General features: G+C 40.7%; 1 pseudogene; it reads right to left on the minus strand.

Annotated features, from left to right (window-relative positions):
* Nucleotides 1-5319: 5319 nt before the first annotated feature.
* Nucleotides 5320-7213, minus strand: LOC135879126 (zinc finger BED domain-containing protein 5-like; annotated as a pseudogene).
* Nucleotides 7214-16428: the final 9215 nt, after the last annotated feature.

Genomic DNA, 16428 nt, shown 5'->3' on the forward strand with positions numbered 1-16428 from the left:
CAGCGGAGGGGGCATGCTGGGGACAGGGAAGGGGAATAGCCAGAGTGCAATACCCTCCAGCTGGCAGATGGTCCCTTGGGGATGATAGCCAGATAAGCAAGTTAGAGAAGATCCCAGGTTGCTCTAATAAGTGCTTGGGCCAGGGCAGGTAATCAAGGCGTTGTAACCAGCCCCCTGACAGACCCCTCTATCTGCCACACCCAGTGAATGTCCAGCAACATAGGGCAGACTCTACACCAGTGGCATCTCTAGGCTGCTCACTGACCAAGCCAGTGCAGAATCAGGGACTTGTAGCTTCTTGAGAGGCCCGGCCTCCTTGCACAAATCAGAGATCAGATACAAGGGAGGAAGGAGTTCAGGGACTCAAGTGATTTTTTTTTTAATTGCCTTGTGATATTTAATGAAACGTCTAAGTCCTTCATGCTTTATAATGGTGTCATACTCGAGCAGTAATCAGCTCATTAGATTTAAGTTAAAACTTTTCTATTCTACCTAGGACAAAATGTAAGGCAATCATGAAACCGGACTGAGAATCTCAAGGTACACTCCAAAAGAGAATTTCAATTTACCTCTTTAAATCAAGAGGAGCATCACTGACAGGATGCAGGCTGGGTGAGATCACACCAAAGAGACATTTGACCAATGATATTTCAGGTTTAAAGTTTCCTCTCTGGGGCCTATCATGTTCCATTGAAATAAATGAGAAATGTAGGTGCTCAGTGTGATGGATTTGGAGCTGCTCTATAATTGGCTGAGCAAAGTGAGGCCTAGCACTCCTCTCAATTTTATTTCTCAGTCTGCCACTGAAAGGAAGTACGAGGAGACCCAAACCCAGTCAGGTCGGCGGGGATAAGTGCAGCTGATCCACAGATACTGTAACCCAGGACCGTGTCTAAGTGAGCATTACAGGATTCCACCCTGGAAAAGATAAGGACATGAGGGCTATTACCTGTGGGGGTGCACTCAGAGACCAGAGAAGGGATCTGAGGTGCAGCCAGCCCTGTAACTGTGACACTCAGTGCCTCTGAAAGTCAGGACATTTATTTAGCTGCCTAAATATGGATTTAGGTGCCTAGCTTCAGGCACCTGCTTTTGAAGATCTGGGCCAATAATTCTCAGTTCGTTTATAAAACAAGGGTTTTCGAAAGAACTCAGAGCCATTTCTGTGCCAAGCAATGACAGATTTTATCCCAGTCTGAATACAACTAGTTAGTATTAAGGAATTTAACAGGTAGTGCCCACCAAATTTGAACTGTGATTATAAAGCGATTATAAAAGAAACTACTTTCCCCCTCCCTCCCTCCCCATAGTACCAGGTAATGCACAGTTTTTGGGCGCATTGCTAAAAAAAAATTGTCCTCATTTTAATCAGTGTCCAGGGTACTAAATGAACACAGGAATAGCCAAATTATTTCCTTTTAAGAGTGGAGGGGTGTGTGGGGGGGAGGGGGATGAAGTGGTGATTCTCCTTTATTTGTAAGTCATTTTGTTTATAACAAGTTAAACAAGTTAAGAAAAAGCACAGCAGGACACATACTTTTTTAGTCTATACAGTAAAGGATAAGATATAGTAGAAGAGCATCAGCACCTCTGAGTTTATTTCATCATAAAACTTTTTTCATAGTTTTCTGAAACATAGAACCTCCCTATGTGCTCCTGAGTGAAATAGAGCATGCGGGTCTATTTAGATTATTTTGCTGTAGCCTGATGCCTGACAGCTGAGCGGTTGTTGATGATGCAAGTAAAGCCTTCAGCATCTTGGAACAGACTGTTCTGCTTTCCACTTGCTGTTATCGGAAGAGGAGAGCCTTTAAAAGCGGCAGTTAAGCTGCATGGTCACAGCTGTGTGCAAAAGAAGAGAACAAGGGCATATAGAGACTTACTTATTTCTTATGGGAGAAAATTCAGACAATGCTGGTTCTTGGAGAACAGACCTTCCAAATGCACAGAGATTAATGTGGCAGGCAGTTAGATGGGGAAGAAAGTACAGCTTGAGATGCCCCCATTTGTTTTTAGATTTCAACATGGAAGACTTATGCACATGTCCCAAGGGAGAACCACTGCTTTATGTTAACTGGGGTTCTTTCAGCATTTGAGCAAGGAAAGGAAGGGAAGATGTACGTATCCCTCCATAAGAGCTATTTTTAAAGAATGACTAATTCATCCATTTGTGATCTACTTGGGGGAAATGCAAGACAGGACTCCTGGCTTGCATTCCAATTGTTGAATTCTAGAAAAGTTACTTAATCTCTGTGGTTCAATTCCTTATTAGTAAAATAGGTTTAATACTCATCTCTCTCTCCAAGCTGTTGTGAGACTCTTTGTTAAAAAACAAACTAATTTTGAAATCTTTGGATGGAAGGTGATAAGTGTTAATATTGTAACAAATATTTGAACTGCCACACTTATAGTCAGGACCGGCTCCAGCTTTTCTGCTGCCCCAAGCGGAAAAAAAAAAAAAAAAAAGCGGCGGCACTTTGGCAGCAGCTCAATCGTGCCACTTCTTCTGCGGCAGTTCAGCGGCGGGTCCTCCCTCTCTTCCTCTTCAGCGGCAATTCGGCGGCAGCTCAAAGAGGAAGTGAGGGAATGAGGGACCACAGAAGACCCGGACGTGCTGCCCCGATACCGGACGGAGTGCCGCCCCTTTGAATTGGCCGCCCCAAGCACTTGCTTCCTATGCTGATGCCTGGAGCCGGCCCTGCTTATAGTTAACTTATATGCGTCAAAATAGAGAGGGTGAAAAGAGACCTGAAGAAATAGCTGGCAGTATCATGCACTGAAATGAGGTACTTACGGAGTAAGCTAACTTGAAAGGTACTTATGGAGCTGGGAGATAGCCCTGGAAAAAGCCAGCTGCATACATGAGGCATTCATTGCCTATGGACTGACTCCCATAGCCTGCTCTGATCTCCAGAATCCCCCACCTTGTTGATTGTATGGTGTCATTGTAAAAGCCATAGGCATCTCCATTCCTGTCCAAGGAGGCATATCTTTGACCTGGATTGCTTTCTCAGTTTTCATCCAATATACTGTTGCATAGCGGATTTCTGCAAACAAAAACCAAGGAGGAGAAAGTTAGAATGTTGTATTACATATCTCCAGCAATAAGAAGTGTGGGGACCTCATTCCACTGAGATATCCTATCCCTCGTGGAGAACTAGATGGATCAGACAATTGGTAGTGAAGTTTATGCAGCCAACCAATTTTAGGTCACTAGTATCAATCTATAATTAATTACCTAGAATAATTATCATCAGATGCCTGTTTGCTGACTTAAGTAACAGACAACTGGACAGACTGGTTGGTTCACCATATCTGACACCTCTGTTCACAATCTTAAAGGGGGAAAAAATTGAAAAGCTACAAAAACCAGACTACCTACTCAGGCCTAGAGATGGCCCCTGAGGAACAGAGCTAGGGTCAGGCTCATTGGCAGGGCAGAGACAGGGAGAAACATGTATAGCCACTTCCTGTCTCATATTTGACCTGTGGACATCCTCAGTTTCCAGGATTGAAATTCTGGCACATTTCAAAATAATTATACTGACTTTTTTTAATCAAAAGCTCCACCCAGTACTCGCTCAATTAAAGTGAACACATTTTACACTACAGCAAACTCTCCTACCGCCTTTCCAAAGATAGAAACATACTACATTAGCTGCACAAACTGTGACTGTATTAAGACTAACCCTCTAAAAAGCTAGCGACCGTGTGCACAGTGCTATATCACTTGCAGGAAACTGTGTTCACAATCTTTTCAACCACGGTTGAGTCCTGATATAGAAAAAAAGATGCTCCCATACCTGACCCAGAAGAAATCCTACAAAGAGAGATATTGAAAACAATTTACAGAGTGCCATGGGCATCATCAACTTTGATTTCCAGTTGAGATTCAGAAGATTGCAAAGGTTTTTCCAATAGTTCTCCTGTATAACTAATAGTGAAGGAGCCACTTGATAGCTGCTTTGCACCTCAAATCCAGGTAGGTAAACCCAAGCTATTATGACACTGGCTCCCTAGAACTTGAGATTTCATCTTGCTTTTCTATATAATCATGAAAAAACACAAGCTTATTTCCTTTAGCATTTTGAAAATCACATTAATTAAAACAGCAATCTTGCTAAAACAGCAATGCACTTAAGTTAGACTGATGGTCTCAAATTTCAACACCATGTTCACTCTTGTCTTGTATACAAATACATGGATGTTTCTCAGTACAGTTTCTTCAAGTCACAAGACTGAAAGGAGGAGGATTGTTACATCCAGTTTCCCACAAAACGTATATAATCAACGCACTTTCCCACTGATGAAGATGTGCCCACAGCAATCCATGTATTAGTCACCTACAGACTGGGCCATTCTAAATCGCTGGATCAGCGGCTGAAGGTGAAGGCAGCACAGAAACTCAACTGTACAGAATACAGGAAAAGACACCAAGAGCACATCACAATGTTGTTCCATGACCTGTCCCTATTCACTTACTCTACCAACTCAAAATGCTGGTCTTCAGCTGGCATTTTCAAAAAGTGCTCAGAGTTAGCCTAACTCTGCTCTGTAGGAAGTCAATGGCAAAAGACCAATACTGAATACTTTTGAAAATCCCAACCTTCATCTTTCAGCCCTCAATGACATGGGACCTGATAACATCAGGTCTCCATTCACAACCCATCAAGATACCTGCATAGTACCGCAAACACCAAAAGTTCAAAAATGAGGTTGTCTCATAAATTGTAAGTTGTTTTTTTTTAAATTTTAATGATTACTGAGCTGTCTTCTGACTTTAACTTCCCCTGTCCGCCTCCAATGTGTGTGTCAATTCACATTGCCAATTTACAGTGAGAAATACAATTTTGGCCATCACAAGTAATTTTATGTCCCAGCCCCCACATTAACGTTGCACTCCCAACCCCAAAACAACTTATTTTGTGACAAATCCCCAGTCCTCACACTTATCCCAGTTACATATCAACTCCACACACCCAGCCACACAACAATTCTGCACACCTCTTGCCTCGCAAACCCATATGTGCCCCTTACTCCCAGCACACCTCTGCTCCTCCTGTGTAGGTTCTTCATCCCAATCTAGACCTAGTTGGAGGAAAAGCTCCAGGGAGAGAGAGAGAGATGCACACGCGTGCACACGCACACACCTGGGAGGAGGGGCAGCTCCAGTGGATCTTCACAAACACCCCTCTTGCAGGCCTTGGGAGAGGGGAACTCCAAGAGGGCTGTCTTCTCCTCCATCCCAGGCCTGGTGTGGCAGCATTATAGAAGAGGAAAGGGGGGGATAGAGGAGCAGAGAGAAGACTGACCCATTTTTCACAAGAAGGGAGGGAGCAGACACCCTGAGCTGCTGGGCAATTTTTGTTCTCTCCTCCCCTTCCTCTCTTGAGCCTCTATTAGGCTGCTCCAAAAATTATTCAGCGGAAGATCCTTAAACTTTTGTTTCAAATCAGAGTCAGAAATTAAGTCAATTAGGCTTTCATAATCGTGCGCAGTAAAGCCGACTGATTTGGCTGTAATTACAAACGGATTTCATACCCAAGCATTATCATCAGTAGTTGTAGGAAAATATTCTAATAAAGAGGCCTGCAAGTCACATGAGTGCTGTAAAATGGTGCTGGAAACTTCTTCATGGACTGTAGAATTTATTTCAGTCAGAAATTCATGTACTGTAGGGAAGCAGTCGAAGTTCTTCTGTTCTACAGAAGATGCCCAGAATTCCAGTTTCTTTTTTAACGACGAAATTTTATCCATTGTAGTAAAAATGGTCACATTCTTTCCTTGCAGCGACAGATTAATTTCATTTAATTTTGCAAAAATATCTGCAAGATTCGCAAGTCTCATTAGCCACGAGGAATTTGTCAGACAGTCATTAAATTTTCGTCCTGAATTATCTGAAGTGAAGAATACCAGTAGTTCACTACGAAGCTCAAAAAGCCTCACAAGCACTTTTCCTCTGGATAGCCACCTCACTTCCGTATGTAAAAGAAGCGTTTTGTGCTGACTACCCATTTCCTCACACAAAAGTTTAAATAACCTGGATTGAAGTGGTCGAGATTTGACAAAATTGATAATTTGTACTGCTTCATCGAGCACAATTTATATGCTGGTATTTTTTTAACTGCAAGTGCTTGTCTGTGTAGAACACAATGGCTCTTAGTGCTTTCTGGTGCCACACTTTATGATTCGCGTTACAGCTCCCTTCATCTTCCCGATCATTGCCCAAGCACCGTCAGTACATACATCAATACATTTTCCCCAACTAATTTCATGCTTTCTGATAACATTGTTGATGCAGTTGAATATTTCTTCTCCAGTCGTGTTGCTTTACAGAGATTCACATAAGAGCAGGTCCTCTTCAATAATATTATTAAATCTATATCAGAAAAATATTAGTAGCACAGCAAGTCCTGAAACGTCAGTGGACTCATCTAGCTGCAATGAATACTCATGGCAAATTTTCAGTTGGCAAACTAGCTCTTTTTCTATGTCATCGGCAAGATCTTTAATATGGCGTGTAACAGTATTATTTGACAACTGTATAGCATCAATTTTTTTACCAGACTGCTCGCTCAACATGCACGTTACAATTATCTTTTGTGCAAGGCTTGATAAGTGTTTCTCCAATAGTGTGAGCTTCTCCGGCAAGCGCTATACGGTAACTTACTCGATAAGATGCCTCTGTTGCACTTTCGTTGTCTGTTTTAGCAATTTTAATCATCAAAAGTTTACAATTTCCAAGTGAGTCACGCTGCCTCTTGAAAAAAAGTATATCTTTGTCTTTGTATTCAGCATGCTTGGTTTCCAAATGCCTACGAAGTTTAGCAGGAGCCAATGAACTGTTTGCTAGTATTTTGTTGCTCACACCGCACTGCGCATCAGGAACATCTTTATTTCCAACACACGTAAAACCGAAACACAAATAACTTTCAACATACTTTCGTTTTGGTCTTTTAACACATTCTTCTTCTTGTTTTTTGATATACTTCGGTGGAAATTCTTTCACCTTGGATAACTCACTAGTACTAACAGATTTTTCAGCAACAAAAGACTACGATTGTTCATCCTCACTTTGAAGTGTCACAATATTTTGCTCGTTTATTTCGGCCACAGTTGGAGTACCAGAAGAACTTGCTTTTCGTTTCAAAGTTCCTTCTTTTAGCCACAAATCCATGGTGATTAGGTTTAGTAACAATATTTAGAAATACTGATTTTTGTCAAATTTTTTGGTCACAAATATTTATATTGTTTCGAGCGAAGCTAGTTTAGTTGTGCTTATTGCACACACGGTAAAGACCCACAGGTTTGAACGTGTTGAGTGAATATGTTATATTCAACATGGCGTAAAGAGAATGGTGTGTGCATACCGCTGCAGTTCGCGCAGCCTCGAGCAGAAGGGGTACGACGTCACTAACTGAAACGTGCCTGAAAGGGGTAGACGTCAACATACTTGCGTGCCGCGTTCTCTTTACGCCATGATATTCAATACGAGATCTATCAATAACCGGAAAAAGAGTTTTATGTTAATTATAGTCATTCAAAAAGAGTTGTAAACTACGCTTCAAATATGCCAAATTTAAAATTAAAAAAAATTTAAAGACCTTTTTAAAAAAATTACGATTCTTTCACGGAACACCTATTCACATCATGCGGAACACCAGTGTTCCGCAGAACACAGTTTGGGAAACACTGCTCTAGGATAATACAGCTAATGGTGCCAAGGACAAAACTTGCAAGAGCTAGAGACAAGGCATTTTTGATCAAAAGCTACTGACCATGGAACTTTATGCTAGAAGAGCTAAGACGAAGCCCAAGGCTGAATTTTCAGAACAAAATACATGACTCACCTTTGTGCAAAAGGTTTCCTGCAAGAACTGAAGACAAGGAAAAACAGAGGAGAGAAAAATAAGAAACACACTAAGGAAACCTGCCAAGCAGAGAGCTGAATGCAGCATGGACAACCCTGAGAATCTCACCATATTTAGCATTCATACTATGACGACTGGCACCGTAAAAATAACTAAGATATGAGTATCAGCACAATATCTAATGCTTTGCAAAGGCAGTAGGTAATGGCATTCATGATTGGATACTTAGCTCGATTTCAAATAAATTGCACCCATTTTGCTCAGTGCCCTAAAATATCCTGTTAAGAAGTTATTTTTTTCCATCATAAGCTATGAAGTTTTTCAATTAAAAAAAACTATTTTCTGAGTTGCTAAGCTCTTGCTCAAGCACTTCTGACACTGTGATAACTCAGTTGCTTTAAGGCAGTTTTCATTCTTTTTACTTCAGCGTTTATTACTTTAAAAGGTTGTAACTTTACAGTCAGAAACACTTTATTGGCTAGTCTAGTGTTCAGTGAGGCAGAGCAGTAACTGTTTCTCATCATGTCAGTGTTCATAATGCTCAGCTACATAAGAGGTACAGCTCTCTTGAATCAAAATTTAAAATCCAGCTCTGGTTATTATTTACCAGTGAACTAAATTTCTCTTTTTCCAGACTCAGTGTTATAGGAGACGGAGTTCTGTCCATATCAGGTACTTTGGGTTTAACACACAAACAAAATGCAAATACACCTCTACCCAGATATAACGCTGTCCTCGGGAGCCAAAAAAATCTTACTGTGTTATAGGTGAAACCACGTTATATCAAACTTGCTTTGATTCACCGGAGTGCGCTGCCCCCCCCCCCCCCCGAGCACTGCTTTACTGCGTTATATCCGAATTCGTGTTATATCGGGTCACGTTATATCGGGGTAGAGGTGTATGTATATTTGGGAAGGGAACCACTCCAGTACTCCTTCTCAAATGGCAGTTGGGGCAAATGTTTTAAAAGGTGTTGCTTGACTAGTGTGGATGAAGGCTAAATAGAGGGTGCTTTGAGACATGAAAGACTTGAAATTTCTTCAAGCACATATTGCAGAGAAGAAAGTTTAAACCTCCTAATGTATCTGTACTGCTCTTGGTTTAGGAAGAACTGAAATCCCATTGTCAGGTGAGACTCACTCGGGCTGAATGACCATGAAAACAAGAGCTGGTTTCATCAGGCTGGTAAGCAGGTAGTGCTGAAAAGAGTTACAAACAATCCCTGCAAGTCAGGGTGGATTTGATTTAAATCAAATTGATTTAAATCATTATTTAAATCACTAGTCAGGAAGACTCGATTTAATCATGGATTTCTACATAAAAGTGCATTCTTGTTGGTTGTTATAACCTTAATACATATTCTTCACAACTCAGCGATAGATGTAGGTTTCATTTTTAGAAGGTATACACTATACATTTTTAAAGTGATTTATTTTGAAAACCTTTCAGATTAGTTTTACAGCTATATCAGAAAATGATTGTTTGGTTATTTCATTTACCAAAGGTAATTGAAGCAGATATTTAAGAAGTCATTGGGAGGTGAACTATCTCCAATAGTGTGTGTTTGTGTTTGGGGGTTACTTGCTGTGTGCTGATCTTGTGTTTGTTTGTTTGTTTGTTTGTTTGAAGGACCGTGTGTTGTGGCTGGCAGTTGGAAGCTGTGATCTTCTAAACAAGGTTTGAAATCTAGAAGCCTCTGTTCCTTGGCTGAGCCTTAGTCATGGGGCGGGGCTATCAGGAAGGCCAGGGCTTTATAAAGCAGTGAGTCAGCGGCTGCTAACAGGGAGTTTGGAAGGGGAGTGGGAAGGGGGCAAGGTACACTTTAAACTAAACTATAATCAAAAAACTTCTTGATTTAAACAAAAACCTTATCATTAACCTAGGTAGCTGTAGGAGAGAATGTAGGCAGAAGCCCAGCAGCAGAGTGGGGGCTATCCTGTTTATTGCACTCAGTGTAGCATGTATACCTGCCCTGTGGGCGGGTGGCATTTGTGTGCATTCAGTGCAAGGAGCTCCTGGCCCTCAGAGACTGCGTACAGGGAGGCCAGGGTGGCGGAACTGGAGGAGCTAAGGGAGGCAGAGAGGTATATTGATGAGGCTTTCTGGGACACTGTACATTTGTCCCACCTCCGGTCAGACACCCCCTGCGCTGTTAAGGAGGATGAAAGGCTCAGGGAAGGAGAGCAGTCAATGGGAGCAGAGGGAGACTTTCCCATAGTTGGGACCCTCCTTCCAGATAATGTTGGGGTATCCTCTCGCACTGAGGTTACCTCTCCGGGGGAGGGAACTCCAGTCATTAGGAAAAGGCAGGTGTTAGTAATAGGAGATTCGATCATTAGAAACATAGATAGCTGGGTTTTTGATGACTGGGAGAAACGTATGGTGACTTGCCTGCCTGGTGCAAAGGTTGCGTATCTCTCGAGGCATCTAGATAGACTTATGTGTAGTGCTGGGGAGGAGCCAGTGGTCGTGGTACAAGTAGGTACCAATGACATAGGGAAGGGTAGGAGAGATGTCCTGGAGGCCAAATTGAGGCTGCTAGGAAACAGACTGAAATCCAGGACCTCTATGGTGGCATTCTCTGAAATGCTCCCAGTTCCACACGCAGGGCCAGGTCGGCAGGCAGAGCTTCGGCGTCTCAATGCGTGGATGAGACGATGGTGTAGGGAGGAGTGGTTTAGATTTATTAGGAACTGGAGAAACTATTGGGATGAGGGAGCCTATACAGAAAGGGTGGGCTCCACCTAAACCAAAGTGGATCCAGATTGCTGGCACTTAATATTAAAAAGATTGCAGAGCAGTTTTTAAACGAAGAGATGGGGAAAGCCGACTGCTGCAGAGGAGCATGTGGATCGGACAGAGACTTCTCTTAGAGGAGAGTCTCTTGATAGAGATTCTCTAGGTTTTAGTCAGGAGGAGAGGATGGAGGAGGATAATGTAGGGGCCAGATCAGACGAGAAACATTCACATAAAAAAGAATCTGACACATCAGAAAAGGGCAGACAAATAAACAGTGACAAGTTTTTAAAGTGCTTGTACACAAATGCTAGAAGTCTAAATAATAAGATGGGTGAACTAGAATGACTCGTGTTAAAGGAGGATATTGATATAATAGGCATCACAGAAACCTGGTGGACTGAGGACAATCAATGGGACACAATCATTCCAGGGTACAAAATATATCGGAAGGACAGAACAGGTCATGCAGGGGGGAGTGGCACTATATGTGAAATAAAATGTAGAATCAAATGAAGTAAAAATCTTAAATGAATCCACATGTTCCACAGAATCTCTATGGATAGTAATTCCATGCTCTGATAAGAATATAACAGTAGGGATCTATTACCGACCACCTGACCAGGACAGTGATAGTGACTATGAAATGCTAAGGGAGATTAGAGAGGCTATCAAAATAAAGAACTCAATAATAGTGGGGGATTTCAATTATCCCCATACTGACTGGGTACATGTCACCTCAGGACGAAATGCAGAGACAAAATTTCTCGATACTTTAAATGACTGCTTCTTGGAGCTACTGGAAGCCATAAGGGGAGAGGCAAAACTCGATTTAGTCCTGAGTGGAGCGCAGGATCTGGTCCAAGAGGTAACTATAACAGGACCGCTTGGAAATAGTGACCATAATATAATAACATTTAACATTCCTGTGGTGGGAAGAACACCTCAGCAGCCCAACACTGTGGCATTTAATTTCAGAAAGGGGAACTATGCAAAAATGAGGAGGTTAGTTAAACAGAAATTAAAAGGTACAGTGACTAGAGTGAAATCCCTGCAAGCTGCATGGACACTTTTCAAAGACACCATAATAGAGGCCCAACTTAAATATATACCCCAAATTAAAAAACACAGTAAAAGAACTAAAAAAGAGCCAACGTGGCTTAACAACCATGTAAAAGAAGCAGTGAGAGATAAAAAGGCATCTTTTAAAAAGTGGAAATCAAATCCTAGTGAGGTATATAGAAAGGAGCATAAACACTGCCAAATTAACTGTAAAAATGTAATAAGAAAAGCCAAAGAGGAGTTTGAAGAACAGCTAGCCAAAAACTCAAAAGGTAATAACAAAATGTTTTTTAAGTACATCAGAAGCAGGAAGCTTGCTAAACAACCAGTGGGACCCCTGGACGATCGAGATAAAAAAGGAGCACTTAAAGACAATAAAGTCATTGCGGAGAAACTAAATGAATTATTTGCTTCAGTCTTCACGGCTGAGGATGTTAGAGAGATTCCCAAACCTGAGCCGTCCTTTGTAGGTGACAAATCTGAGGAATTGTCACAGATTGAAGTGTCATTAGAGGAGGTTTTGGAATTAATTGATAAACTTAACAGTAACAAGTCACTGGGACCAGATGGCATTCACCCAAGAGTTCTGAAAGAACTCAAATGTGAAATTGCGGAACTATTAACTATGGTTTGAAACCTGTCCTTTAAATCAGCTTCTGTACCCAATGACTGGAAGATAGCTAATATAACGCCAATATTTAAAAAGGGCTCTAGAGGTGATCCCGGCAATTACAGACTGGTAAGTCTAATGTCAGTACCGGGCAAATTAGTTGAAACAATAGTAAAGAATAAAATTGTCAGACACATAGAAGAACATAAATTGATGGGCAAAAGTCAACATGGTTTCTGTAAAGGGAAATCATATCTTACTAATCTATTAGGGTTCTTTGAAGGGGTCAACAAACATGTGGACAAGGGGAATCCAGTGGACATAGTGTACTTAGATTTCCAGAAAGCCTTTGACAAGGTCCCTCACCAAAGGCTCTTAGGTAAATTAAGTTGTCATGGGATAAGAGGGAAGATCCTTTCATGGATTGAGAACTGGTTAAAAGACAGGGAACAAAGGGTAGGAATAAATGGTAAATTCTCAGAATGGAGAGGGGTAACTAGTGGTGTTCCCCAAGGGTCAGTCCTAGGACCAATCCTATTCAACTTATTCATAAATGATCTGGAGAAAGGGATAAACAGTGAGATGGCAAAGTTTGCAGACGATACTAAACTGCTCAAGATAGTTAAGACCAAAGCAGACTGTGAAGAACTTCAAAAAGATCTCACAAAACTAAGTGATTGGGTAACAAAATGGCAAATGAAATTTAATGTGGATAAATGTAAAATAATGCACATTGGAAAAAATAACCCCAACTATACATACAATATGATGGGGGCTAATTTAGCTACAACTAATCAGGAAAGAGATCTTGGATTCATCGTGGATAGTTCTCTGAAGACGTCCATGCAGTGTGCAGCGGCAGTCAAAAAAGCAAACAGGATGTTAGGAATTATTAAAAAAGGGATAGAGAATAAGATGGAGAATATCTTATTGCCCTTATGTAAATCCATGGTATGCCCACATCTTGAATGCTGCGTCCAGATGTGGGCTCCTCATCTCAAAAAATATATACTGGCATTAGGAAAGGTTCAGAGAAGGGCAACTAAAATAATTAGGGGTTTGGAACAGGTCCCATATGAGGAGAGATTAAAGAGGCTAGGACTTTTCAGCTTGGAAAAGAGGAGACTGGGGGGGGGGGGGATATGATAGAGGTATATAAAATCATGAGTGGTGTGGAGAAAGTGAATAAGGAAAAGTTATTTACTTGTTCCCATAATATAAGAACTAGGGGGTCACCAAATGAAATTAATGGGCAGCAAGTTTAAAACAAATAAAAGGAAGTTCTTCTTCACACAGCGCACAGTCAACCTGTGGAACTCCTTGCCTGAGGAGGTTGTGAAGGCTAGGACTATAGCAGGGTTTAAAAGAGAACTAGATGAATTCATGGAGGTTAAGTACATTAATGGCTATTAGCCAGGATGGGTAAGGAATGGTGTCCCTAGCCTCTGTTTGTCAGAGGGTGGAGATGGATGGCAGAAGAGAAATCACTTGATCATTACCTGCTAGGTTCACTCCCTCTGGGACACCTGGCATTGGCCACTGTCGGCAGACAGGATACTGGGCTGGATGGACCTTTGGTCTGACCCTGTATGGCCATTCTTATTTCTTATGTTCAATTCAACAGGTTAATCATTAATATTTGGAGGATTTTCTTGCCATGCTGTATTAGGAGGAGAACATCACCAGACAGACATTTAAATTGTTTTATTTAACTAAAACAACAATATTATGTATTCTGGATGTTTTTCTTCAACAGCAAACATATAATATTTTAACAAAACAAGCATATGATTTTTTTAATTTAGTTAAACATTCAAGTTTTTTAAAATCAGGTTTTTGTTAAAATTGTTTTTAACTAAAATAGTTAAAAAAAATTTAAAAAAATCAAAAATTAAATAGGCTATGTCAGCCAGGTCAACATGAGAAACTTAAAATATTGGCTTCTGCAGCTAACTCAGTCGTCTTCACCTTCATTTTCCTGTTTGTTCATAATCTGGAAAAGAAAAACAAGCTTTCCTGCTTTTTCAGGTCCCAAATGATTTCTCAATTTGGAATGAATTAGTCCAAAGGAACAAAATATTCTTTTACACCAACAGAAGCAGCTACTGCTGTTAAAAGTGAGATTATCACTTCAACAGTCTCTGAATCCAAGTGCTTAAGTGACTTCCACCAGTTCACCGATGTGACTTTCTTTAAAAAATCATCAGCAAACATATTTCTTGAATGGTTCACGCTTAGCTCTGAAGTTTATTATAGTTGGCACTATGGAGGGATAATTGCTGGATGTCCATGTCATAGCCAACTCCTCTTCTTCAGCAGTTAAGGTTTGACCCTGGTACTGAGTACTGAGAATATTTGCAAGAAAGTGAGCTGGAGATAGTGCTTGTCCCATCCTTTTTTAAATGCTTGTAATTTAACTCTGTCATTGCATATTTCTCTTTTTGAGATCTCACTCAGTTCCTTCCAAATTTCAACAGCATCAGCAATAAAACAGCTATTTCCCTGCATTTTGTTCAAGGCTACAGAAATAGGCTTCAGGGTACTCAGCATGTGTTCAACATTATTCTTAAGCCCAAAGCTGAGAACTTTGGCTGTGACAGTGCAATTAATTTTTTTCACGATTTTGTTCACAAACTGTCATCAGATTAGGCCAGTTCTTAATATATTGCTCAAAACAGTCCACTACTGAGTTCCATCGCACATCTTGTGGGAGAGTTAGCTTGGTTCCTCCCACTTTTTTCAGAGTAACTGCTGCAAAGTGGTTGTTACGAAAGTATTTTGCAATTTCAACATTAGCCTTTATTTCTGGAACACTGAAGTCTTTGGCTAGGAGGTGCACCAAATGAGCACTGCAACCGTATATTATTAGCTTGGGACTCTCTTCACTCTCTTCTAAATAATTTCTTCTCATCTTGGATACATTTGCAGCATTGTCTGTGACCAAGCTGCATACTAGACAGTAGAATTTTTTTTCACAGTTTGTTATAGCTCTTACTGCTATTTCTTGTAAGTATTCTGCTGTGTGTGCATTTCCTGATGTATCGATTGTTTCTGTAACGAAGACGTTCCCTTCTTCTGTTGTCACACAAGCACATACAACAGGATCATTGTGGACATTGCTCCACCCATCAAGACTCAGGTTAACAATTTCACCCTCTAGACCTTTTGCACACTGCTCAATTTCTTTTTCATATACTTTATCCAGCAATTTGCCTGAGACATCTGCTCTGTTGGGTGGACTGTATCCTGGTCTGAATGACTGAACCATGTTAATGACGTGTGGGTTCTCAATCAGACGGAAAGGAGAGTTTGTTGCATAAACAAACCGGGCAATTTTTTTAATCAATTACCTCTTTTTGTAATCTGCTGGTTCTTATCACAAACTTATCTATGGTTGTTTCTGGATGATGGAGATTTTTTTTTCTTTTTGCTACAGGTGATATTCTGTGGCTATGTGACATACATGATGTGACTGAAACACTATCATTGACAGATAATTCCAAAACTATAGAAAATAATTGTGATCTTGAAGGTGGATAGTCTTCAGAATCCTGTATGTTGAGGATGGATTCTCCTAAACAAATTAAGTCAATGCAGTTATTAAATTATTATTACCATACTGCTCATTGAGTATTACTCATTGCATTCACTGACACTCAGTACTACTTTAAAGGTGAAATTGTAAAAGATCTGCCTATTTCAGCTACTTATTTTTTAATCACAATTGTATCTAAAATGATTGTACCATAGAGTAACAACTATATTTTTTGCTCAAACATGAGAATTCAAGAATAGTCCAGAAGAAAGACAGGCAGTCCTTAAGAAAGAAGTATGAAATAAAAAAGTTTACCAACCTGAAAATTCTGCATATTCAGACATGTTCCTTTCATCATCTTCAACACAGCTTCCTCCTGAGAAGGAACACTTCTCATGATGTTTCATTCGGGCGACCAGGCCTTGCATTTCTTTATTGCACAGTTTGCATTTTGCACGCATGCCTGTCTTACCCACAGGTAGAGGAACTTCATTAAAATATTCCCAAACTGGGTCTCTTTTACGGCCTGCTGCCATTATAGGTTTTCCCTTCTAGTGAGAGAATGGTATGGTAGATCTCAAATCAATGAAGGCTACACTCAGAAAGACCTCAGG

The sequence above is a fragment of the Emys orbicularis genome, chromosome 1 (genome assembly GCF_028017835.1).
Source record: "Emys orbicularis isolate rEmyOrb1 chromosome 1, rEmyOrb1.hap1, whole genome shotgun sequence".
NCBI lineage: Eukaryota > Metazoa > Chordata > Testudines > Emydidae > Emys > Emys orbicularis.